A 25,080-nucleotide genomic window follows, 5' to 3' on the forward strand; every position below is an offset into this window, starting at 1 on the left:
CACAGCATATGTTTTTGTTACTATGGCAGTTATCCTTGTGATTTATTTGACAAATAACACAGCGACAGGTTTTCATGTAGGTATAAAACAGAAGATGAACTATTAATTGAGAAATATTCAGTCGAGAAATGGTCTCAACTGCACCCACACATGCATTCATTGACTGGCAGACACACACACAGACACACACACATACACAAGAATAGCCATATGAAGAGGTAAAGGGCAAGTAGTTTAAACAGAGGTAGGTATTCAGACTTCACGGTAAACCTGTTGATGCTTCACAAAGGACAATTTATCTTACCTAACATTGCAGGGCTGGGTTGTTTGTAGATTTGTCTGATTGCTGAACCTTCAGTCTAGAGGCAGCGATCACTTTCAGTTCTCTAGCTGCGGATACTGTGGAAAATCTGTGAGGCTGAGTTCATCATGTATAGCACAGACAGGGAGGTGGCCAGACTGCAGGTAAAGCCTGCTGAGGCAGAAATGGAATGGGTGACCGCCAGACAGAGTAGAAGAACTACGCAGGTAGTGCAGGAGTCCCTTGGGTCCATCTCCCTCTCGAACAGAGTTTCCACTTTGAAAGATATTGGGGGAGATAGCTTCTCAGCAAGAGCCAAGTCTGTGGCACCACGTGTGGCTCGGCTGCACAGGAGGGGAAGTAAAAGAGTGGGAGAGCTATAGTGATAGGGGATTCTATCGTAAGGGATACAGATCGAGATTCTGTGGCCGCAAACCTCACCCCAGGATGATATGTTGCCTCCCTAGTGCTAAGCTCAAGGATGGAAAGGAGAGGTTTTTTTTTTTTATTCATTCATGGGATATGGGCGTCGTTGGCAAAGCCAGCATTTTCTACCCATCCCTAATTGCCCTTGAGAAGGTGGTAAGCTGCCACTTGAACCGCTGCAGTCCATGTGAGGTAGGTACACCCACAGTGCTGTTAAGGAGGGAGTTCCAGGATTTTGACCCAGCAACAGTAAACGAATAGCGATATATTTACAAGTCAGGATGTTATGTGGCTTTAAGAGAAATTTCAGGTGGTAGTGTTCCCATGCATTTGCTGCCCTTGTCTTTCTAGTTGGTAGAAGTCACGGGTTTCGAAGGTGCTGTCTAAGGAGTCTTGGTGTGTTGCTGCAGAGCATCTTGCAGATGGTACACAATGCTGCCACTGTGCGTCGGTGGTGGAAGGAGTGAATGTTTGTGGATGTGGTGCCAATCAAGCCAGCTGCTTTGTCCTGGATGGTGTAGAGCTTCTTGAGTGTTGATGGAGCTGCACCCATCTAGGCAAGTGGAGAGCATTCCATCACTCTCCTGACTTGTGCCTTGTAGATGGTGGACAGGCTTAGGGGAGTCAGGAGATAAGGTACCCCCCGCAGGACTCTTAGACTCTGACCTGCTCTTGTAGCCACGGGATTTATATGGCTACTCCAGTTCAGTTTTTGGTCAATGGTAGCCCTTAGGATGTTGCTAGCGCAGGATTCAGCGATGGTAACGCCATTCAGTTTCAAGGGGAAATAATTACATTCTCTCTTGTCAGAGATGGTCATTGCCTGGCCGTTGTGTTGCGCGAATGCTACTTGCCACTTATCAGCCCAAGCCTGGATATTGTCCAGGTCTTCCTGCATTTCTACACAGACTGCTTCAGTACCTGAGGAGTCGCAAATGTTGCTGAACTTTCTGCCAGCATCAGAAAACATACCTATTTCTGCTTGAAGGAAGTCATTGATGAAGCAACTGAACGTGTTTGGGCCGAGGACACTACGCTGGGAAACTCCTGCAGTGATGTCCTGTAGCTTATATGATTGACCTCCAACAACCACAACCATCGTCCTTTGCGCTAGGTGTGACTCCAACCAGCAGAGAGTATTCTCCCTGATTCCCATTGACTCCAGTTTTTCTAGGGCTCCTTGATGCTGTACTTGGTGAAGTGCTAGCTTGATGTCAATGGCAGCGACTCTCACCTCACCTCTTGTGTACAGCTCTTTTGCCAATGTTTGAACCAAGGCTGTGGTGAGGTCAGGAACTAAGTGGCACGAGTGGAACCAAAGTGAGCATCACGGAGCAAGTGATTGCTCAGCTAGTGCTGCCTGATGGCACTGTTGGTGACACCTTCCATCACTTTCCTGATAACTGACTGTAGACTAATGAAGTGGAAATTGGTTGGGTTGGATTTGTCCTGCTTTTTGTGTATAGGACATGCTTGCGCAATTTTCCACATTGCTGGTTAGATGCCAGTGTTGTAGATGTACTGGAGCAGCTTGGCTAGGGGCACAGAACGTTCTGGAGCACAGGTGAGTACTATTGCCAGAATATTGTCAGGGCCCATATCCTTTGCAGTATCCAGTGCCTTCAGTTGTTTCTTGATGTCATGCAGAGTGAATCAAATTGACTGAATTCTGGCATCTGTGATGCTGAAGACTTCAGGATTAGGCCAAGATGGATTATCAACTCGGCACTTCTGACTGACGATTGTTGCAAAGGCTTCAGGCTGATCTTTCACACTGATATGCTGGGCTTCCCCAGCATTGAGGATGGGGAAATTTGTCCAGCCTCTTGCCTCCAGTTAGTTGTTTTATTGTCCGCCACCATTGGCTGCAGGATATTCTAAAGGGGGAGGGTGAACAATCTGGAGCAATTCAGGTGTCGCAGTGGCACAGTGGTTAGTATTGCAGCTTCACTGCTCCAGCGACTTGGGTTCAAATGTGGGTATTGCCTGTGTTGGGTTTGCCAGTTCTCCCTGTGATTGTGTTGGTTTTCTACAGGTTCTCTTGTTTCCTCCCACGTGCCAAAGACTTGCGGTTTGAGAGGTAAGTTGACCATTGTCAATTGTTTGTCGTGTAGGTAGGAGAATTGTAGGGAAGTGGGATTAATATAGGGTTAGTATAAATGGGTGGTTGATGGTGGGCCAAAGAGCCTGTTTCAATGCAGCGTTTTTCTCTCTCCATAACATTCTTGCAGGGAGGTTTGCTAATGCTGTTGAAGGGGTGGTGGTGGGATTAATCTAATTTGGCTGGGGGAAGGGATTCAAAGTGTAGTTACATTACGGGATGATGCACATTCAAATACAGAAAATAAATGGAGTTAGTCTGGAAGGCAGAGTAAATGTAGACCTGTTAAGACACAAGCAAATAAGACAAGGCTGGATTGCATCAATTTTAAAGCAAGAAGTCTTACAAGTAAGGCAGACGAATTCAGGGAGTTGATGAACACATGGGAATACTATATTATTGCTATCACGGAGACATGGTTGAGGGAAGGGCAGGGCGGGTGGCTTAATATGACAGTGTATAGAATGTTCAGGCGTGACAGAGATGGGTGTAAAAGGGGAGGTGGCATTGCACTATTGATCAAGGAGTCAATTACTGCAGCAAGGAGGGATGATATCTTACAAAGCTCCTAAAATGAGGCCATATGGGTAGAACGTAAAACAGAAAAGGGACAATCACTGGTTGGGAGTGTTATAGGCCTCCAATCCGTCAGGGGGAGATAGAGGAGCAGATATGTAGACAAATCTCAGAGAGGTGGAAACATAATGGAGTAATAATAGTCGGGATTTCAACTTCCCCAATATTAACTGGGATAGTCTTAGTGCAAAAGCGTCTTAGTGCAAAAGGCTTATAGGGGCCGGAATTCTTAAAGTGCATGCAGGAAAGCTTTTTGAACCAAGATGTAGAAATTCCTACAAGAGAAGGGCCGGTACTGGACCTAATCTTAGGGAATGAAGCTGGACAAGCGCTGGAAGTGTCAGAGGGGGAGCATTTCAGGATTAGTGACCACAAAACTGTAAGGTTTAAGGTAGTTATGGAAAAGGACAAAGATAGGCCTGAAATAAAGGTACTGAATTGAGGGAAGGCCGATTTTAATACGATGAAATAGGATTTGGCCAAAGTGGACTGGGAGCAGCTACTTGTAGAAAAGTCTACGTCAGACCAGTGGGGGTGATTCAAAAAGGAAACAGTGTGAGTTCCGAGCCAACATGTTTCCATTAAGGTGAAGGGTAGGACCAACAAGTCCAGGGAACTCTGGATGTCAAGGTATATAGAGGATTGGACAAGGAAGAAAAGAGGAGACTAATGGCAGATTCAGAGGGCTGAAAACAGTGGAGGCCCTAGACGAGTATAGAAAGTATAGGGGACTACTTAAAAAGTAATTAGGAGAACGAAGAGGGGGCATGAAAAGAACACAGGCGGGCAAGATAAAGGAACATCCGAAGGCGTTTTATAAGCATATTACGAGCAGGAGGATAACCGTGAAAAGAGCAGGGCCCATTATGGACAAAGTGGCAATCTGTGTGTGGAGCTGGAGGACGTAGATGAGGCTATAAATGATTAATTTTCATCTGTGTTCACTATGGGGATAGTTGATGTTGATGTAGAGATCATGGAGGGGGAGCGTAATCTCAATAAACATATTAGCAATGAAAGGGATGCAGTATTAGCAGTTTTAGTGGGCTTAAAAGTGGATATACCCCAGACACAGATGGGATGTATCCCAAGCTGCTATCTGAGGCAAGGGGGAAGATTGCAATGGCTCTGACACAAATGTTTAGAACCTCTCTTACCACAGGAGAACTGCCATAGGACTGGAGGGCAGCGAATGTGGTACCACTATTCAAGAAGCGTAGTAGGGATAAACCAGGTTATTACAGGCTTGTATGTCTAACATCAGTGGTAGGAAAACAATTGGAAAAATTCTGAGGGACAGGATTAATCTGCATTTGGCGTGGAAGGGAGTAATCACGGATAGTCAGCATGGCTTTGTCGGAGGAGCTCATGGCTAACCAATTTGATTGAATGTTTCGCGGAGTTGACTAGGTGTGTAGATGATGGAAAATCAGTTGATGTAGTCTACATGGACTTCAGGAAAGCTTTTCATGAAATCCCTCATGGGAGTTTGCTCAAGAAGTTAAAAGCCCATGGGATCCATTGCAATTTGGCAAATTGGATCCAAAAATTGCTTCGTGGCAGGAGGCAGAGGGTGATCATCCAGGGTTGTTTTTGCGATTGGAAGCCTATGACCAGTGGTGTACCGCAGGGATCAGTGTTGTGACTCTTGCTGTTAGTAGTATCAATAAATGATTTAGACCTAAATATAGGAGGTATGATCAGTAAGTTCGCAGATGCCACAAAAATTGGTGGTGTTGTAAATAGTGCAGAGGAAAGCTTTAAATTACAGGGCAACATAGATGGGCTGGAAAGATGTGCAGAGCAGTAGCAAATTGAATCTAATCCTGAGAAATGTGAGGTGATGCATTTCGGTAGGACTATCAAGGAAGGGAATATACAATAGAAGGTAGGAGCTTAGGAAGTACAGAGGGTCAGAGGGACCTTGGTGTGCATGTCCATAGATCACAGAAGGCAGCAACACATGTCGATAAGGTCGTTCAGAAGGCATATGCTTGTCTTTATTAGCCGAGGCATAGAATATAAGAGCAGGGCGATTATAATGGGGCTTCATAAAACGCTAGTTAGGCCACAACTGGATTACAGTTCTGTTCACAACACAATAGGCAGGAAGTGATTGCAATGGTGAGGGTGATGAGGACATTCACCAGGATGTTCCCTGGGCTGGAACATTTCAGCTATGAAGAGAGACTGGATAGGCTAGGATTATTATTTCCCTTAGAGCAGAGAAGGCTGAGGTGGGACCTTATTGAGGTATACAAAATTATGAGGGGCATACATAGAGTAGATAGGAAGAAACATTTCCCCTTAGCGTATTTAAGCAGGGGCATAGATTTAGGTAAGGGGCAGCAGGTTCAGTGGGGCGTTGAGGTATTTTCTTCCACCCACAGGGTGGTTGGTATCTGGAACACACTGCCTGAAGAGTTGGTAGAGGCAGGAATCCTGAAAACTAAGGAGTATTCAGATGAGCTCTTGAAACGCCATAGCTTATAAGAGTACGGGCCAAGTGCTGGAAAATGGGATTGGAATAGATAGGCTTGGTGGCCAGCACGGACATGGTGGGCTGAAGGGCCTGTTTCTGTGCTGTATAACTCTATGACTGTACTGCAACAAGTCGAACAGTAAAGTTCACAGCAGGGTTCTTTGTTGGATTTTGCTGGATCTCTCACAGCTGTCAACTGGACAGGTGTTTTTAATGTTGTTCTGATTCTCGTCCTCATTCTCCAGAGATCTACCTTCTTGGGTAAAAATCTCTCACATATTTCCTCTGCTGGGAGATGCATAACCGCTTTCCCTGTGGTGACAACAATGGACCGGGATGCGGCTACTTCGCATCTTTTTTGCTTCAGAAGAACACGTTCAATTGACAAATGTCACATGATGAATTCAGGGTGGGTGTAATTGGCACCTCTTAGCTTGGAATGTATCCGTTTTATTCCTAACAGGTAGGAAGACTGTTTGATTTGATAGGGCCAGGTCGTTTGAGGTTCAGTTGTCTTTTTGCAGCATATTGTCCATTTGTTTAAATGAAAGTAATTTTTTTATAACTTCATTTCGGGTTATGTATTTGCAATGATGGTCTACACGTGAGTGTGAAAGTATCAATGTGGACCACGACCTCAGGCTTCCCACCAGGCCCGCGCCCCGCCCCCAAAAGAATGCTCTGCAGTGACTCAGTGACTTTGTTTTCCTTGGAAATATCGAGGCAACATAACAGCCTGAAGTAAGGGCTGGAACCTGTTTGTTCCCTGAACTATCGCAAACCCGATCACTATTGTAATACTGAGCATTTTTTCTCCCCACCTCACAGCTGAGCCAGTCTTGGTGCTTGGCATTGGCTCTTGAGTTTTCCTCAGAGAGACCGTCACACACTCCCGTCTTCAGAAGTGAATGCGAAGAGTGGTCATACAGAATGGTCTTGAAAATAAGCAATCTCCAACAGAGTGCAGAAGTCGGAATTGAGATGACAGTGGGAATTCAGTGCAGAGGGGGAAGGCTTTCCGTTTTGCCTCCAAAGCATTCATTATTTTATGTAAACCTGAGGCAATCAGTATAAAAAAACACACGTCCAGTGTTTATTGTGTAATGTAAGGTAGGTTGTAGAAAAAAGAAGAAAAATGCAACAAGCTGAAAAAATGATATCTATAATACAAATAATCAGGGCTAAGATAATGCACAGCAAGTTGTGTGTCTGGACTGCAGTTTGTGGGAGCTTGTGAAGTGACTGCCCCAAGTGAACAAATGCAGTAGAAGTCTCCATATGGAATCTCTCCAGTTCAGCGTCATTGTACTGGACTGTGAGCAGGAAACTCTGCAATACATGAAGAAAGGAGAGCAGTATCTGAACAGTTTTCTCCAGACTTTGAGCACACCTCGTACAGTGGTGCAAGTCCAGAATGGGAATGGTATGACCGATATGTGCAGTGTAATAAGAACCCAAGTTAGATCAAGTAGAATTGCAGAGACCGGTTCTATCGATGTACATGCTACATGTAAGGAGGTAGAGGAGGCATACAATAGTAGTAAGCGGGGATTCAATAATTAGGCCGGGGGTGGGGGTTGGAAAACATCCTTTGTAAGCAGGATCGAGAGTCCCACATGTTAGATTGTCTTCATGGGGCCAGGGAGAGGGACATCCTGAAAAAGCCTGAAAGTATCTTGAAGAGGGAGGAGCACATCCGTTTGTTGTTGTCTATGTTGGGAACAAAAATATAGTGAAGAGTATGTAAGAACATAGGAACATAAGAACTAAGAGCAGGAGTAGGCCATTTGTTCCCTGAAGCCTGCCCAGCCATTCAATAAGATCATGGTTGATCTGTCCCAGACCTCAACTCCTCTTTCCTGCTAGCTCCTCATAGCCCTGAACACCCAAATATATCAAAAATCTATCGAGCTCCTCTTTAAATACATTCAGCGATTTAGCCTCCACAACTCTCTGGGGTAGAGACTGCCAGACATTCACTACTCTCTGAGAGAAGAAATTCCTGCACATCTCAATTTAAAATGAGCGTTCATTTATTCTGTAACTGTGTCCCCGACTTCGAGATGCCCACACTAGTGGAAACATCTTCTCAACAATTACCCTGTGAAGCCCCCTCAGAATCTTTCAGTAAGATCACCCCTCATTCTTCTAAACTCTAATGAATAAAGGCCTAACCTGTTTAACCATTCTTGATAAGTCAACCCCTTCATCACAGAAATCAGCCTAGTGAATCTCTTTTGAACTGTCTCCAATGCCAGTATATCCTTTCTTAAATGTGGGGCCCAAAATTTAAACAGTACTCCAGGTGTGGCCTCACCAACTCCCTGTACAGTTGTAACTAGACTTCCCTATTTTTAAAATCCAACCCCCTAGCAATAATGGCCAAAATTCCATTTGCATTCTTAATTAACTGTTGCACCTGGATCCCTCTGTGCTGCAATTTTTTGAAGTCTCTCACCATTTAAATAATAGTCTGTCTTTTGATCCTTCCTCCAGAAGTGCATGACCTCACATTTTCGGACATTAAATTCCATCTGCCAAGTTTTTGCCCACTCACTCAACCTATCTATATCTCCTTGCAGATTCCTTATGTCCTCATGAGAACAGGCCGTCCCACCTGTTTACATATCGTCAGCAAAATTGGAATATATTATGCCCCCTTCTCCAAGTCATTAATATAGATATAAGTAATTGAGTCCCTAGGACTGATAAGTGTAGCACTCCAATTGTTTTGTCTATCCGACCTGAAAAAGACCCATTCATCCTGACTCTCTGTCTTCTGTGATTTAACCAATCCTCAATCCATGCTGATACATTTTTCTCAATACCCTGTGCAATTATTTTTTTATGTGGCACCTTATTGAATGCCTTATGGAAATCCAAATGCACTATATCGACCTGTTAAACTTTAACGACTCTGCTTATAATATCCTCAAAGAACTCTAACAAATTTGTTAAACATGACTTCCCTTTCGCAAAACCATGCTGACTCTGTTTGATTGCGTTAACCTTTTCTAAATGTCCTGCTATTTCTTCCTTAATAATGGACTCTAGCATTCTCCCAACGACCGATGTTAGGCTGACGAGCCTATAGTTTATTGCTTTTTTTCTCCCTCCCTTCTTGAACAGGTGCATCACATTAGTGGTTTTCCAATCTGCTGGGACCCTCCCGGAATCCAGTGAGTTCTGGAATATTTGGACCAATGCCTCCACCATCTCTGCAGCCACTTCCTTGATCACTATTGGATGTAGGCCATCAGGTCCTGGCGACTTGCTTGCCTTTAGTCCCATTAGTTTGCCAAATATTTTGTCCCAGTGATAGAGACAGTTACAAGATCTTTCCTACCATTAGCTCCTTGCTTATTTGAAATCTGTGGGATGTTTGTAGTGTCCTCCACCGTGAAGACTGATGCAAAATATTGGTTTAAATTATCTACCATTTCCCTGTTCCCCGTTATCAATTCTCCAGTCGCATCCTCCAAGGGTCCCGTGCTCACTTTAGCCACTCTCTTTTTATATACTCGTAGAAGCTCTTGCTGTTTGTTTTATATTTCTTGCCAATATACTTTCATAATCAATGTTCTCCCGCTTAAGTAGCTTCTTAGTTAACCGCTGCTTGTTCCTAAAAAAAAAAATCCCCTGGCTTACCACTAGATTTCGCCATTCTGTATGTCCGGTTTGGAGAGTCACAAGAAATATGAACTAAATTAAAGAACTTGCTTTCACGGGTAATAAGGTATAGATTATTACCCGAGTTAAATGGAAATTGGCACAAGGAGATTAGGAAGGGGAACACGTGGCTTGAAGCAACAGTGTGGGAAAGTGGCGGCGGGGGGTGGGGAGGTGTCTATTTCACGGGACATGGGGAAAAGTACGGTGAAAGGAAGGAATTTTAGCATTGGGACAGAATGGATAAATAGGCAAATGCAAGGATTTTAACAATTTCACATTTTATTGTAACATTTAAAGCAGATTGATTTTTGCTGGGTTAAGGGCTCAGGTGGAAAAGGTAGTATTAATAATTGCTCAAAAACCAATGAAAAGGAAATGAGTAGTGTAATAGTCAGAAATTATGCTTCAGACTCCACAAGTAAAGGGAAGCGTGAAAGAGGAAAATTTGTTAAACAAGGAGAGACAAATAATTAGTGAGTGAGTCAAGCGGCAGCAGAAGTGTAGGTTAGAGCGTAATGCCGAAATACGTGGTCTTTGCACAAATGCACAGAGTATAAATAATAAATTGAATGAAAATGTTGGCACTAATCTAACTTAGATGGCATGGTCATTACTGAAACATGGCTACAAGACGCTTAGGATTGGAAAGTACATTCACCACGATATGAGGTGTACAGGATAGATAGGGAAGAATGTAAAGGGAGAAGACGAGCCTTAGTTATTAAGGATTAAATCATACTAACATCAGTCGGGGTATAATGAGAATTGAGAAAGCAGTAGGTATTTTATGGGTAGATTGATGATCTGCAAAAGGATTTCGGACTACAGTGGGAATTGTGCAGAGCCACCAACACCCCCCACACCCGGCCCCCCACCCCTTAGTAGCTGTGAAGTGGTAGATTGCATACATCCAGAGCGTGGACAAGCCTTTAGCAAAGGGAGATTGGTTTTTATGGGTGCATTTTAACTTCCATGTAGATTGGGATAAGCAGACTAGTACATTTCAGCAGAGTAGTGAACTTCTTTCGCATGTCCGAAATAGAATTCACAGAAATATGTTCTTGACTCCGCAAGATAAAACACTTTATAAGATTTAGTAACGGGCCATGAGTCAAATTTAGTTAACAACCTAATGGTACATTAGCATTTATCCGATACCAAATAGTTCAAAGGAGTCTTTGTAATGGAGAAATGCAGAAAAGCATTAAGGTAGATAAGACCCCAGGGCCTGATGGCATCTAACCCAGAATACCGAGGGAGGCAAGAGAAGAAATTGCTGGGGCCTCGACAGAAATCTTTGCATCCTCATTGGCTACAGGTGAGCTCCCAGAGGACTGGAGAATAGCCAATGTTGTTCCTTTGGTTAAGAAGGGTAGCAAGGATAATCCAGGAAATTACAATCCGGTGAGCCTTACGTCAGTGTTAGGGAAATTATTAGAGAGGATTCTTCAGGACAGGATTTACTCTCATTTGGAAACAAATGGACTTATTAGCAAGAGGCAGCATGGTTTTGTGAAGGGGAGGTCGTGGCTTACTAATTTGATTGAGTTGTTTGAGGAAGTGACGAAGATGATTGATGAAGGAAGGGCAGTGGATGTTATCTATATGGACTTCAGTAAAGCCTTTGACAAGGTACCTCATGGCAGACTGATACAAAAGGTGAAGTCACATGGGTTCAGAGGGGAGCTGGCAAGATGGATACAGACCTGGCTCGGTCATAGAAGACAGAGGGTAGCAGTGGAAGGGTGCTTTTCTGAATGGCTGGAACTTGCTGCCGGGGGAGGTGGTGGAAGCAGGTACCATAGCGACGTTTAAGAGGCATCTTGACAAATACATGAATAGGATGGGAATAGAGGGATATGGACCACGGAAGTGCAGAAGGTTTTAGTTTAGGCAGGCATCAAGATCGGCGCAGGCCTGGAGGTCCGAATGGCCTGCTCCTGTGCTGTACTGTTCTTTGTTCTTTGCTAAAAACGCTGATGTCAATGTACCCAGCACATGTTGCACATTTGTTATTGAATGAACGCACAGAGGATCAGTGGAAGGTGTTTAAAAATAGTTCAATGTGATACAGAAGCAGTCCGTACCCCTAAGGGACAAGCACGTTTTCAAAAGACTCCATAAAAATGCATTCTGCTAAAAAAGTAACTAAACACTAATGAGTAACCATTAATAAAAAAAAACAAGGAAAAAATGAGGGCAATGATAGGGACGTAAACTACGTACCAGAACAGCAGGTGAGAGCATGACAACGTAGATTAGGAAGAAAGGAGAAGAGAGGTAAACAGAAAAAAAATGCGGGCAAAGTGGAACCACGAAAATAAAATATCAGGGACAATAAAACAAAATAGTAAAACATTAACAGGTACTAAAATATGTCCAAAAAAATAAGGGGGCGTCACGGTGGGAACAGGCCACGTAATGATTTATTAGTAGGGGGATCGAGTTTCGGAGCCACGATGTCATGCTGCAGCTGTACAAGACTCTGGTGAGACCGCACCTGGAGTATTGCGCGCAGTTCTGGTCACCACATTATAGGAAGGATGTGGAAGCTTTGGAAAGGGTGCGGAGGAGATTTACTAGGATGTTGCCTGGTATGGAGGGAAGGTCTTACGAGGAAAGGCTGAGGGACTTGAGGTTGTTTTCGTTGGAGAGAAGGAGGAGGAGAGGTGACTTAATAGAGACATATAAGATAATCAGAGGGTTAGATAGGGTGGATAGTGAGAGTCTTTTTCCTCGGATGGTGATGGCAAACACGAGGGGACATAGCTTCAAGTTGAGGGGTGATAGATATAGGACAGATGTCAGAGGTAGTTTCTTTACTCAGAGAGTAGTAGGGGCGTGGAACGCCCTGCCTGCAACAGTAGTAGACTCGCCAACTTTAAGGGCATTTAAGTGGTCATTGGATAGACATATGGACGAAAATGGAATAGTGTAGGTCAGATGGTTTCACAGGTCGGCGCAACATCGAGGGCCGAAGGGCCTGTACTGCGCTGCAATGTTCTGAAAAAAAATGTTGGATAAAATGACATCACAGTCAATGATGGATAAATGACAGAAATATTACATAATTGCTTTGCTTCAATATTTACGAGGAAATATTTAACAGTTGAATATGACATCGGATGATGAGAATAGCGATGAGGAAACTGTATTTAAAATAAATCAAAGAGTTCACAACATTAAGTAAACTAAACAACTTAAAGAGGTACACCTCTGGTCTGGACGCATTACATCTGTGCATTTTAACAGAATCAATGGAAGAGTTAGCAAAGGCATTAATACATTTTTTTAATTTTGTTAAGGGAACAGTGTAGTACCAGACGATGGGCAGATAGCTAACGCTATTCAGTCTGGCAGAAAACGGAAATGTTGTTCTGCAAGGAACAGTGCTGGGACGACTACTTGAAACAGGGAAAGGTGAGAATGTGGGAGTTGCCATCGTATGGAGTGGTTGAAATAAATTATACACACACCTTTAACATGAGGCTAGATAAGCACATGTAAGATAAGGAAATAGATTTTCATGCTGACATTGTTAGATGAGGAAAGATTGGAGGAACATCTTCGCAGGCATGACTGGTGCTGCAGGTTCCACATATTCTATGTAATTCTATGTAATCCGATGTAGGACAGTGGGGTCAAGGCTTGGCTTTTGAGGAGAAGGGTGATGATGACAGCTTTTCAGGTTCAGGCGACAAGGACGAAGAGACAGCACAGTTAAGAATATGAGCTAACATCACGGCTCGGAAGCGAATCAGTACATGCCTGGATGCAGCTAGACATTCAGGCTTGAGCTGATAGGTGGCAAGTGATAGTCACACCACACATGTGCCAGTCTATGGGCATCTCCAACAACAGAGCATCTAATCACCTCCACTGACATTATAAAATATTACTATCGCCGATTCCCCCACCATCAGCATCCCGGGAAGCGGGAGTGCTCAGTCACCATTGACCAAAGACATCTGCGAATCAGCCACATAAATACTATGGCCAGAACAGCAGGTCAGATGCTGGAAATTCTGTGACAAGTGACTTACCTCCTGACTTTCCAAATCTTTTCCACTTTCTACAAGGCACAAGTCAGGTCTGTGACAGAATATTCCCCACTTGTAGATCCAGAAACACACACGGAACTCGACAATATCCAAAGCAACCCGCTTAATTGTCAACCCATTCACCACAATAAACAATGGCTCCATCCAGCATCAGCGCTCTGTGGTTGCAGTGTGTACCATCTGCAAAATTCAGTGTAGAAACTTGCCAAGGCTTTCCAACAGAAACTCTTAAACACACGGCCTCTATCACCTAGAAGGACAAAGGCAGCAGGTACAAGGAAACATCAACATCCTCCAGTTTGGGTTCAATTTGTTTTTTTTGCGTGGGTCAAAATTATAGCGGCATTTTTTTTATTCATTCACGGGAAGTGGGCGTCGCTGGCCAGGCCAGCATTTATTGTCCATCCCTAATTGCCCTTGAGAAGGTGGTGGTGAGCTGCCTTCTTGAACCGCTGCAGTCAATGTGGGGTAGGTACACCCACAGTGCTGTTAGGAAGGGAGTTCAAGGATTTTGATCCAGCGACAGTAAAGGAATGACGATATAGTTCCAAGTCAGGATGGTGTGTGACTTGGAGGGAAACTTGCAGGTGGTGGTGTTCCCATCTATTTGCTGCCCTTGTGCTTCTAGTTGGTAGAGGTCGCGGGTTTGGAAGGTGCTGTCTAAGGAGCCTTGGTGCATTGCTGCAGTGCATCTTGGAGATGGTACACACTGCTGCCACTGTGCGTCGGTGGTGGAGGGAGTGAATGTTTGTAGATGGGGTGCCAATCAAGCGGGCTGCTTTGTCCTGGATGGTGTCCAGCTTCTTGAGTGTTGTTGGGGCTGCACCCTTCTAGGCAAGTGGAGAGTATTCCATCACACTTCTGACTTGTGCCTTGTAGATTGTGGATAGGCTTTGGGGAATCAGGAGGTGAGTAACTCGCCTCAGGATTCCTCGCCTCTGACCTGCTCTTGCAGCCACGATATTTATATGGCTACTCCAGTTCAGTTTTCGGTCAATGGTCGCCCCTAGGATGTTGATAGTGGGGGACTCAGCGATGGTAATGCTGTTGAATGTCAAGGGGAGATGGTTAGATTCTCTCTTTTTGGAGATGGTCATTGCCTGGCACTTGTGTGGGGTGAATGTTACTTGCCAATTATCAGCCCAAGCCTGGATATTGTCCAGTTCTTGCAGCATTTCTACACGGACTGCTTCAGTATCTGAGGAGTCGTGAATGGTGCTGAACATTGTGCAATCATCAGCGAACATCTCCACTTCTGACCTTATGATTGAAGGAAGGTCATTGATGAAGCAGCTGAAGATGGTTGGACCGAGGACACAACCCTGAGGTACTCCTGCAGTGATGTCCTGGAGCTCAGATGATTGACCTCCAACAACCACAACCATCTTCCTTTGCACTAGGTATGGCTCCAGCCACCGGAAGGCTTTCCCTCTGATTCCCATTGACCTCAGTTTTGCTAGGGCTCCTTGATACCATACTCGGTCAAATGCTGCCTTGATGTCAAGGGCAGTCACTCTCACCTCACCTGTTGAGTTCAGCTCTTTTGTCCATATTTGAACCAAGGCTGTAATGAGGTCAGTCGCTGAGTGGCCCTGGCGGAACCCAAACTGAGCATCACTGAGCAGGTTATTGCTAAGCATGTGCCGCATGATGTCACTGTTGATGACACCTTCCATCACTTTACTGGTGATTGAGAGTAGGCTAATGGGGCGGTAGTTGGCTGGGTTGGATTTGTCCTGCTTTTTGTGTACAGCACATACCTGGGCAATCTTCTACAGGGTAGATGCCAGTGTTGTAGCTGTACTGAAAGAGATTTGCTAGGAGCGCGGCAAGTTCTGGAGCACAAGTCTTCAGTACTATTGCCGGAATGTTACAGTGCTGTGCCACTGAGTACTTGCGTTGTCAGTTAACACAGCTAGAACCTTTTGCCTAACAATGGCAATAAGGCATCAGGTGTTGACTAGATAAACTTTTCAGCAGATGGTGACATCTTTGTACGAATGATAGCTGTAAAAGTGTGGAGGTATCTTTCTTCAGCTCCAATATTAGTGGGTGTGCAAGAGCTCCAATCCGTGGGTTGTTTGATTAGAAGGCGGCAGAGCAACGACGACAGAGATGAGCTGGAACACCAGGAGATGCATGGGTAGAAATTAATGGAGAACTGCAGGACGCACTGAGTATTTCCCTGCCCCGAATTCTCTTGCTATCCCCTCCTCTCCCTCTCTCCTCCGGAATCGGAGATATGGAGATGTGCGCCAGCCAGGGGTAGCTTGAATATCAAGCAAATGCAGGTGAATATTGTTGGACCAAAGATTAGTCATGAAGCCATTGAATGGTTGAACAAGCTGGGCGGGCTGAATAACCTCCTCCTGTTCCTGTGCTCCTTCTTCGAGTGCTCAAGTCACCTATGTCAGCCACTGTTACCTCACAGCGCCCAGTCTCACTGGGTTAACACCGACAGGCATCATGTGTCAACGCCGGTTCCGGGGGTCGGATGAGCTGTGCTCGGGTCAGGCTCACGGCACCAGTCCCAGCTCTTGGGTACAACACACTCCTGGGCGCCAGTCAGCATGCCCTTCCACTGTGGCCCTCGCTCGTTAGGCCCAGCACAGCGCCCGCCGCCGACAGGCCGCTGTCATCATTATCAGCGTGACACCCAGGACAGCCCGTTGCCTTGGCCCGTGTCGGGGCACACACCGCACTTCCAGAACGATGCGTTCATCATATAACTGTAATGCAATAACTGCTCACCAGGCCACACTTCAAAGTCAAAGTCGACAATTTATTGCAATATAAACATAAATGTGCAAAAGGAGAAAGAACTCTAAATGCCATGCTCTCAAATAATAAAGAATTGTATTAAAAAATTGAGACAATCTGAAAGCATTGAGGAGAATTATAGAAGCATCATAGAAAGAGTGAAATGCGGAATTAGGCCATTTGGACCATCTGGCCCATATCGGCTATCTGGAACAGCATATTAGTTAGTCCTACCCCGCCTTCCCCCCTCGCTTTGCATTTTTTTCCCCTTCAGCTGCTAATACAATTCCCTTTTAAAGGCAACTATTTAATCTGCCTCCACCATCCTTTCAGGCAGTACGCTTCTGTGTAACCACTCGCTGTGAAACATAGGCTTTCCTCCTATCTCCTCAGGTTCTTTTTGCCATTCAATTTAAATCTGTGCCCTCTGGTTCTCGATTTTCTACCAATGGGTACAGATTCTCCTTCCTTCGTCCAACTAGCCATCTCATGATTTTTAATTACTCTATCAAATCTCTTCTTAAGCTTCTCTTCTCTAAGGAGAGCAACCTCAGCTTCTCCAATCTATCCATGTTATCTGAAGTTCCTTATTTCTGGAATGATTCTCGAGATTCTATTTTTCTGCAATCTCTCTAAAGACTTGACACAATGAAACTATGGTGCTCTGAATTGGACATAAGTTGAGGTAGCATTTAAAAAAAAAATAATGATTCACGTAAACTTCCTTACTTTTGTACAATATGCTTCGGTTTATAAGGTTTAGGATTCGGTATAGCTTTATAACCGTTTTTTTTTCAACCTGCCATGCCCCTTTAACAATATTTCCTGGATTTATCTTTGCATCCTTTTAGAACAAGTGTGTACCATTTGCAATTCTCCAGTCAACATATGCTATCAAGCCTCTCTTTCATAAATACATCTGTTATTTTATATTGCCTCTTCTAGTTCATCCTACAAAAATGTAGCGCTTCAAACATCTGTGCTTTGAATTTGATCTACCATGTGTCCAAGCATTCCTGCAACCTTCTTATGTCCTATTGAAGCCAAGCACTCCCATTATTAAGTATTACCATTATTTTTCATACTTCCAAGTTTTGAGTTTCCAGGACATTTTGATATTCTGCCTTGTACTCCCACGTGCAAGTCATTTATATATTTATAAAACACTGGTGCTAGTACTGACCCCTGGGGAACACGGCTGCACTCCTACCCCCAGTCTGAAGAATCATTGATCACGAATCTCTGTTTCCTGTCTCTCAGCCACATTTGTATCCATAGTGCCACTCTCCCATTTGTTGTTCGGCAATATATTGGCAAACATATTACCTGGCAAATTATCAAACATTTTTTGCAAGTCCATATTCACCAAATCAACTGCATTCCCTTCATCAACGCTCTTTCTTATCTCATCACAAAACTTAATCGATTTACTGAAACACGATTTGCCTTTTGAAAATCCATGCAGGCTTTCCTTAAGAATCCACATTGTTAATTTTGTCTTGTGTTATCCTTTCTAACAACTTACCCACCACCAATATTACACTGTAATCTATAGTTGCTGGGTTTATCCTTGCATACATTTTTGAATAATGGTGTACCATTTGCACTGAGTGATGTCGGAGGGCACAGAATGTGAAGAAGGGTGTTTCGTAAGTGAGTGGATTTTATGGGTTAATCTCTCAAGTTCAAGGTTTGTTTTGCTTACATTTAGCAATTAAGAACATAGGAACTAGGAGTAGGAATAGACAATTCAGCCCCTCGAGCCTGCTCTGCCATTCAATACGAAAATGGTTGATATCACCTTGTCCTCAACTCCACTTTCCTGCCCATTTTCCATTATCCTTCAACACTTTGCTAATTAAAAATCTGTCTATCTCCTTAAATGTTCTCAATCTCCCAGCATCCACCGCACTCTGGGGTAGTGAATTCCTCAGACTCACGACCCTTTGAAAGAAGTAATTTCTCCTCATCTCTGTTCTAAATCTGCTACCCATTATCCTAAAACTATGACCTCTTGTTCTAGATTGCCCAACCAGAGGAAACATCCACCCTACATCTATCTCGTCAAGCCCCTTAATCATCTTATATACCTCAATTAGATCTCCTCTCATTTATCTAAACCCGAGAGAGTAAATTCCTAAACTGTTCAATCTCTCTTCATAAGACAAACCCCTCATTTCTGGAATCGATCTAATTGAATTTCTTCTTGAAGTTAAAAGGTCAGTTAGGTTTCTTACAGTTTAGACAGGGGCATACAAGCCCTCTGACAGTAGCTGTAGCTAGTTAATTGGGGAGCTCGATTAAACTGGTTTCTGAGTTCAACAGAATTCTGGCACAGCTGACACAACATTGTGTTCAGAAGATAAATTCAGGGCACTGTCAGTGCTGCTTGTCTGTCTGAGTGCTGTTGGATGGCACAGAGTGTGAATAAGGGAGTTTGGATCGTGAGGGAATCGATACGAAGTGGAACTATAAATTAATTAAGAAAAGGTAAATCTGACTGCATTCAGGAGCAGTGGGGCTCGCTCTCACCAGTCGGAGCAAGCATGCAGGAAAAAAAAGACGTGTGATGTCACAGGGAAGCAGGTACGTGATTGGCTGATGAGTATTGCAGCTTAGGGACAAGAAAATGGGAAAAAATAAATAATGATCAGGCTCAAGTGAATGAGGATTATTTTTTTGAGTACAGTTTATTTTAGCTAGTGAATTGCATTGATTAGTAGTAGGATTTATCAGTTGTAGTAAGGTGTTATAGTATTGCTATCATTCCTCATTTTTAGCGTCAGCAAAGCGTCAACAATTAAATAAAGATATGACAGCGTTGCTTCAACCTCGATAGTGCACCTCCTGTGCTATGTGGGAGCTCCAGGATGCTTCCCGTATCCTGGATAACCATTTGTGCAGGAAGTATCGTCAATTGAAGCAGCTTGAGATCCGTGTTTTCCTACTTGACTAGCAGCTGGCGGCACTGCAGTGCATTCATCAGGATGAGAGCTACGTGGATAGATGTTTATCGATGTGATTACCCCGTAGCTCAATATTATGCAGAGAGAAAGGGAATAGGTGACTGCCAGGCAGTCAAAAAGAAAACAAGCAGGTAGTGCAGTAGACCCCTCATTGCATCTTACTCTACAACTGGCATTCCGTTCTGAATGCTGATGAGAGTGATGGTTCATCTAGGGACTGCAGCCAAGTCCATGGCACCACGGGTGGTTCAGCTGCACAGTGGGGTACTGGGAAGACGGGAAGAGCCATAGTGATACGTGATTCAATGGTTACGGGAACAGAAAAACTTTTCTGTAGCCACAGTCGTGAATCCAGGATGGTGTGTTGCCTCCCTGGTACCATGGTCAAGGATGTCACTGAGAGGCTGCAGAACACCCTGAAGGGGAGGGTGAACAGCCAGAAGTTGTGGTCCACAATGTAACCACCGACATAGGTAAAAAGAGGAATTTGGTCCTGCAGTCAAAATTCAGGAAGCTAGGTAAGAAAGTAGCAAGCAGGACCTCTGGAATACTCCCAGTGTCATGCATAAGTGAGTACAGGAATATAAGGATAAGGCAGAAAAATTCCTGGCTGGCAAGGTGGTGCAGGAGTGAGGGCTTTATAATCTTGGAACATTGGGCCAGGCTCTGGGGAGATGGGGTCTGTACAGGCTGGACAGTTTGCACCTGAACAGAGCTGGGACTGGGTTTCTTGTAGGATGCTTTGTTAGTTCTTTTGGGGAAGGTTTAAACTAGTTTAGCAGGGGGATGGTGACCCAAGGATAGACTCAGCTTGGGCAAAATCAGAAATGAAAATGGAAGGCATAAAATTAATGGATGAGTCTGGAAGACAAAGGGAACAAAGGTTAGATGAAAAAAAGTTTGGCAGTTATCAAGGGTATCCAATTCAATGCAAGGAGTATAGCAAATAAATCAATTGACCTGAGGGTGCAGATAGACACGTTGCAATGTGATAGCATAGCTATTACAGAAACATGGCTTAAGGAGGGACAGAAAAGGCAGTTCAAACTTCCTGGCTACTGTGTTCTCAGACGCAATAGGGAGAGAGATAAAAATGGGGGGGAGTGGTAATTTTGGTCAAAGAAATTATTACAGCTATGACAAGGAATGATATGTTGGAAGGTTCATCAAATGAGGCCATAGGAACTGAGCTTAGGAACAAAATAGGGGCAACCACACTGCTAGGAATGTACTATAGTCCTCTGAACAGTCAGAGGGAAATATAAGGGAAGATATGTAGGCAAATCACTGAGACGTGCAAGAACAATAGGGAAGTAATAGTAGAGGATTTTAACTACCACAATATTAACTGGGGTAGTTTTATTGTGGAAGGAATTGAGGGAGTAGAAATCGAGTGGTGCATTCAGGCGAACTTTTTTGGCCAGTGTGTATCAGGTCCAACAAGAGCGGACGCAGTTTTCGACTTAGTTTTAGGAAATGAAGATGGGAATGTGGAAGGAGTGGCAGTAGCAGATCACTTTGGTGGTGACCATAATTCAGTCAGTTTTAACATAATTATGGAAAAGAACAAGGATAGAACAGGAGTTAGAATTCTCAATTGGAGCAAGGCCAGATTTACTAAGCTGAGCAAAGATTTAGCGAAAGTGTACTGGAAACAACAGCTTAAGGTAAATCAGTGTCAGACCAATGGGAGCCATTTAAAGGGGAGATTCAAGAGGTTAAGAGTAAACATGTTCCCACAAAGAAAATGGGTGGAACGGCTAAATCTAGAGCCCTATGGATGCCAAGAATCCTACAGGGCAAGATAAAGCAGAAAATGAAAGCTTATGCCCGACACAGAGAACTCAATACTACAGAAAGCCAAGAGAAGTATTGAAAGTGGAGGGGTGAGTTCAAAAAGGAAATGAGCCAAGTTAAGAGATGTTATGAAAGAATTGGCAAGAAAAATCAAAGTGAACCCAAAGATGTCTTATCATTACATGAAGAGTAAGAGGATATCTAAGGAAAGAGTAGGGCCCATAAAGGACCAAAAAGGAGACCTATGTGTAGGGGCAGAAGATGCTGGTATGGTTCTTAATGAATACTCTGTATCAGTCTTCACAAAAGAGGGGGACGACCCAGAAAGAGGGATGTGAAATAGTGGACGTGATAAGCATAGTGCAAGAGGACCTATTAATGGGATTAGCATACATGAAAGTTGATAAATCACCATGGCCGGATGAAATGTACCCCGGGCAGTTAAAAGAAACAAGACAGGAAATAGCCGAAGGTCTGATCATCATTGACCAGTCCTCACTGGGATAGAGGTGTGGTGCCGGAGGATTGGAGGATTGCGAGCGTTTTACCTCCGTTTAAAAAGGGAGCAATGGATAGACTGAATTATTACAGGTAAGCCTGTCTAACCTCAGTAGTGGAAAACTTATTGGAATCTATTCTGACAGACAGAATGAACGATCACATAGGAAGGCACAGATTAATCAAGCATAGTCAGCATGGATTTGTTAAGGGAAGATCGTGTTTGACCAACTTGACCGAATGCTTTTGCAGATCTAACAAGGAGAATAGATGCGAGTGGTGCAGCTGATGTGGTCTATATGGATTTTAGCAAGTTTTTTTTACAAGGTCCCAACGGGCAGATTGGTTGAAAAAATAAAATCCCATGGGAGCTAGGGAAATGCAGCTCAGTGGATACAATATTGACTCAGTGGCAGGAAATAAAGGGAAATTGCTGACAGGTGCTTTGTGGCCAGTGTGTTATTTGCAGTGGCATTCCACAGGGCTCAGTATTGGGTCCACTGCTTTTTTGTGGTATATATTTACGATTCGCATGTAAATGTGGGGGGTGTGATCCAGCAGTTTGCAGATGACACAAAGATTGGCTGTGTGGCAGATGGCGAGGATGATGTGGCTGCAGAAAGACATCGATGGTGTGGTCAGATGAGCAAAACATTTGCAAATGGAATTCAACCCGGTGAAGTATGAGGAGATGCATTTGAGGAGGGCAAACAAGGCAAAAAATGCACGATTATTGGAAAACTACTGAGAGGTGTAGCGGACCTGAGGGACCTTGGAGTAAACCTCCACAAATCTCTGATGGTAAAGGTCGACAAGGTGCTTAAAAAGGCATATTAAATCCTCTCCTTCATTAGCCCAGGTATAGAATATAAGAGAAGGGTGGTTATGCTGGAATTGTATTAATTGTTGGTTAGACCACAACTTGAGTACTTTGTGCAGTTCTGGTCATCTCATTACAGAAAGGATATGATTACACCAGAGTGGAGGTAAAAGACCTATTTAGCTTAGCAGAGATGCCAGTGACTAGGGGGAATACATTTAAAGTGATTGGTAGAAAGATTAGCGGGGAGATGAGGAACTTTCTTTTTCACCAGGGTGCTTGGGGTCTGGAACTCACTGCCTGAAAGGGAAGTTGAGGCAGAAACCCTGAACTCATTCAAACGAAGTCTGGATATGCACCTCAAGTATCATAATCTGCAGGCTATGGACCAAATGCTGGAAGGTGGGATTAGAATGAGTGGAACAGGCAGGCACAGACACGATGGGCCAAGTGGCCTCTTTCTGCACCGTAAACCCTCTATGATTTGCAATTATACACTCTTCAGACAGCACGTCTACATCAAAAGACGACTGGAAAATAGTTAGCAACATATCCACCAATTTCCACTCTCAATATTCCAGGATGCATTCTATTCCAACCTGGTGATTGATCAACGTTAAGTACAACCAGCCTTTCGAGTACTTCTCCTTTATCATCATTAATCCATCATGTATCGAAACTATTTTCTCCTTCACTATGACATTACTAGCGTCTTCTTCCTTGGTGAAGATAGATGCAACATTTTCATTTGATACCAAGCTACAACCTTTGTTTCCCTGCTTGTCTAATTGACTTGTTGTGTTCTGGATGAATTTTATGTGTTTGTTCCAATCCGATCACAGCTGCCTTGTACGCTATACAGATGTTAAAATTAGCTCAGGCTTCTTTGATCTCATCCAATAAAATTTATAATACAGACAGCAGAATTCAGCTCCAATTGTATTCAGTGATTCCTGTATGTACATGCCAGTTGAAAGACAAAGGTTAAGTTCGGATGGATATTATTGCATTTTTCTGCTGTGAAGCTATTTAACCTATTTCACTACATTAGTAATGACAGTCAAAATAACCGTAATTAAATGCTTTGGTTCCTCTCTGAACTTAGTCTGAGGCATTGCAGAAATAAACATGTTCATGCACAAACTATTAAACAAAACTAAACATATTTCCAAATCGCAAATTAATGGTGAACAAGTCGCAGGAGTATCTTTATAAGGAACATACACAAATTGCATGCATAAGAAAAAATATGCAAATCACCATTCACATAAAAGTGCCTATGATGGCGAGCAGTAAAATGATGGATGGTCTTTTTTTCTCATTTCTGGATCACTGCGATTCTCAGATTGTTTTTTTTTATTTTCTCGGAGTCCACCTCTCAGTCTATTGACTGGCACAGTGTGCCTGGTGGCCAGGCAATTGAGTAGAGCAATCAAAACAAATGGCATAATAAGGATTGAAATTATTTCCAACAGCAAACATGCTGCTCATAATGGTAATATGTGAAAGCATGATTTTGTATAGCAGGACCATGGAACATTGCCAATTACTTCCCGAGGTTCATATTGTTATGACCGAGGCAGGAGGAGTGCACTCTTTATTCTATTCCTACTTCTCCAAAGGTCACAACATATATTTTAAATTCCCCTCTTAGCTATATAGTCAATCATACATTTTATTTTTTCCCGGAATAGAACACACTAGCCAGGCTTCTTTATGAACACGCGTTATCAGTTTATTACAGAACAAATCTTGACTAGCAATTAAGTAAAGCATAAACACATAGATTTTATATTCTGAAATTCCCTCTTTACCTTAGGCAAATTTTAAAGCCCCATTTTTACCATAGACCATCACAGTCTCTCTCTCTCTCTCTCTCCCACGCACAAACACACACAGGGATGGGAACCTGAGGGGCAGCTCAAATTGGAAGGACGTAAAGCTGGAAACAGGAGGTAGAAAAGTAGCAAGTAACATTAGAAGGCAGGTGAAAGAAAGTTGAGCATCCATTGGGCTTAGAATGTAGAATGTCAGGAAGACAATTTAAGGGCACTCCACCTGAATGCATGTAGCATTCACAACAAAGTCGACGACTTAAATGCCCTAATGGAGGTAAATGTGTATGATCTAATTGCCATAGCAGAAACGTGGTTTCAGGGTGACCAAGACTGGGAACTTAATATTCAAGTGAAAATTAGATAGTGTTGCGCAGATAATAACGGATGGGATCAGTTCATTAGTAAGGGAGGTTCGCAGATCAGAAGAACAAAATATGGAATCTGTTTTAGTAGAACTAAAACCAAACAAGAGCAGCAAACTTTGGTTGGTGTTCTTTATAGGCCACCAAACAATAGTGGTAGTGTGAGGCATGGTCAAGAGACTAAAGAAGCATGTATCATGGGTAATAGAGGAATCATGGGTGTCTTCAATCTGCATATAGACTGTGTAAACTGAATGAGCATTAATGCTGTGGAGGATGAGTTTCTGGCGTGTGTTACGGATCGTTGAGGACCTGACTGGAGAACACGTTATTTTAAATCTAGTATTATGTAAGAGAACGTGCTAATTAATAGTTCTGATGAAGGGTCACTGACCTGAAACGTTAACTGTGCTTCTCTCT

This window comes from Heterodontus francisci, chromosome 29 (assembly GCF_036365525.1).
Source record: "Heterodontus francisci isolate sHetFra1 chromosome 29, sHetFra1.hap1, whole genome shotgun sequence".
NCBI lineage: Eukaryota > Metazoa > Chordata > Chondrichthyes > Heterodontiformes > Heterodontidae > Heterodontus > Heterodontus francisci.